This window comes from Rhagoletis pomonella, unplaced genomic scaffold, assembly GCF_013731165.1.
Source record: "Rhagoletis pomonella isolate Grant_MI unplaced genomic scaffold, Rhpom_1.0 Rhpom_scaffold_00008, whole genome shotgun sequence".
Classification (NCBI taxonomy): domain Eukaryota; kingdom Metazoa; phylum Arthropoda; class Insecta; order Diptera; family Tephritidae; genus Rhagoletis; species Rhagoletis pomonella.
In genome coordinates this window covers 34330118-34333064 of record NW_023458562.1, presented here as the reverse complement: position 1 = coordinate 34333064, position 2947 = coordinate 34330118, and positions in this window count along the sequence as shown.

Genomic DNA, 2947 nt, shown 5'->3' with positions numbered 1-2947 from the left:
TTAATATGTATTTAAGGGCGCCGTGGGCGCATTCAAATTTTCAATGTATTTCACATGGGAGTAAACAAATTTTTCATAGAATTGCTATAGTTAATAGTCAAAATAATAGTTAATAATTAATAGTTTATAGTTAATAGCTAATAGTTAACAATAAATTCTTTTGGATCGAATAAGAATATTTCCTTTAAAAAGTCTACAAAAAATATATATATGATGCATATTTAACTTTGATGTTGTGCTAACTATTTTTGCATAACCCATATTTTTATCTCTTATATACCTTAAAAAATTTGTTATTTTATGTGTTCGTAACCGCATCACGCAATAACTGCTCAACGGATTTTTATTATTATTTTTTTTTTAAACAGGCATCATCATAATATAATTTTGTTGAGGGTTTCAGCAGTGAAATATTCCTATTCAATACAAAAAAAATGTTTTTAATATTTTTATTGAGCTTTGTACCACGATTGTTTAATAGGAAAAATTGAAAAAGCAACAAAGTTTAAGCCATAGAAGTTATAGCAGTTTCAGCGGGCAGATTGAAAGAAGTCTGATGAGGAGATGTGGTGATCTCCGGAATAGCTACTATAACTTCTACCGCTCAGACTTTGTTGCTTCAATTTTTCCTAATAAACAATCGTGGTACAAAGCTCAATAAAAATATTTATTTATAAGAAATCAATATTTTTGTAAAAATTGTTTTTTTCATAAAAAACAAAAAAAAAATCTTTTTGATTAAATTGCAAAAATTATTTTTGTAATAAATTATAAAAAAATACTTACGCCTGATAGATTTTCGAATATAAAAAATTTATTTCTATTAGATTAGATTTTTTGTTGCTCGTCGTCTCCCTCATACACAATTATGTAAGTTTTCGCGTATTTAAAAAAAATCTAACAAATCTTATTTGGGGCAGCATTCCAGTAAACAAGGAAAACGACCTAAATTTTCAATAGTAACCTAGCTTAATGATTATTATTAATTAATCCATTAAAAACTACTAAATTATATTAAAAAAATTGTAGTTTTTGCCTGTGGAGACCTTTTTTTTATAGAGAACTAGCAGACCCGGCGAACTTCGTCTCGCCCAAAATAAATTTTTTGTATTGAGAAATTTTGGTCCAACATTTTCACCAACAGTTCACGTTCATGATTTTCAGTGACGCATTTATCTTCTAATATTACGGTTTGACAGAAGGCATACTTCCATTGCCGTCTTAAATAACCTAGCAAAAGTGTACATGCATACAAAGATACGTAATAGTTTCAGTGCGTTTGAAAGGCGCCACGCCCCCTTTTCAAATAGCGCCAATTTTCTCTAAGGAATGGTGTTGATTTCATATATCTCCATACCATGTTCGAGTCCTGTACCATAAACACTTCCGGAGATATTCAGTGTGGAAAATTCGGTTTGTGTGGGAGGTGCCACGCCCCTTTTTCCAATAGCCTATGCGACTGATTTTATATATCTTGTACATACCAAGTTCCAGTACTCTACCATGAACACTTCTAGAGATATGCAGTGTGAAAAATTCGGTTTGTTTGGGAGGTGCCACGCCCCCTGCACCTAGCGGTATGAAATATACTTTACATCCGATTCTCATACATACCATATATACACAAAAAAATTCATAAAGATCGGTCGAGTCGTTTAGGAGGAGTTCGACCACTAACACCGTGACACGAGATTTTTATATATTAGATTATTCTCCACCAGTCACAAGGACCTGTCGGCTAAATACAATTTTTAATTATTCCTATGAAGATTATATCAGCCTCATTTTAATGAGAAGTAGAGTATTTTACAGCACAAGAAAATCTGGTTGGAAAATTAGGGCGCTTTGGCTGAAATTCGTCTTTGAGTAAAAAAAGGGATTTTTCAGTGTACTGTATTTTAACATATATAATTTTTTTTTAACCAAGCTTAAAATTATTTTGCGAATAATATAAAAAAAATATATATATATTTATATTTTGAAAGAAAAATGTAAAAAATACTTTTTTGTAGAAAATATTTTTTTCATGTTGTAATAAATATTTTTATTTGTGATGAAACGATTTTCTTTTTTAATTTTATTATTTTTTATATAAAAAATGTTAAAAATATTTCATGCACAAAATAATGAAAACCGAATTCTTCTTACACCTGAAAGCTTGTTTAAAAAAAAAAAAAATATATTTTTTTTTTTTTTTGTAGAAAATCATCTTGCTTTTTTGTGTTACACCTAGCAAGTTTTGAAAAAATTATAAAAAGTTTAATTTTTTTAGAAAATCTCTCTGTTTAGTTTTTGTTTTTGTTATTTTTATTTTTATACAAAATTTTAAAAATATTTTATGCAAAAAGTATTGAACAAAATTCTACTTACACCTGATAGCTTGTGGAATTTCACATATTTATCTCTATTAGATATTTTTTATTGCTCGTCGTCTACTTCGTAGCCATTTGAGTTTTCGCGAGTTTAAAAAACCAAATCAACATTTAACAGAAACTAACTACGAATTTGCGTTCACTACCAGTACATATTTTAAGTAACAAAAATTCACTTCAATTGTTTTTTTTTATTGGATTATAAAAATTATAATTTTTTCTATAAAACAGTCAATCACCATCACTTATATTTATTATTTTTTGCTGTTTCTTTCTTTGTTATTTTCACCTCTGCAAATGTTTAACATAAAAGTAATAGCTAAGCAAATAAATTATATATAGTTTTTGTTCTTTTTTTGTTTGTTTGGCCAGTATATCCACACGGCAGCTGTGGCAGCTGGAAACACACTTCCATCAGCAACGAGATCTCGTCTCGCACTGACTGAACAAGTGGCAAGTGTCCTGGCAGGATGCTGTCGCTGCGGCTGCCATTGCCATCGCTATCCGAGCACACAAGCAGGCATGCAGGCCGTAGGACTGCCGAGTAACTCAAAAGCTGAAAGTTAGGCTGTTTT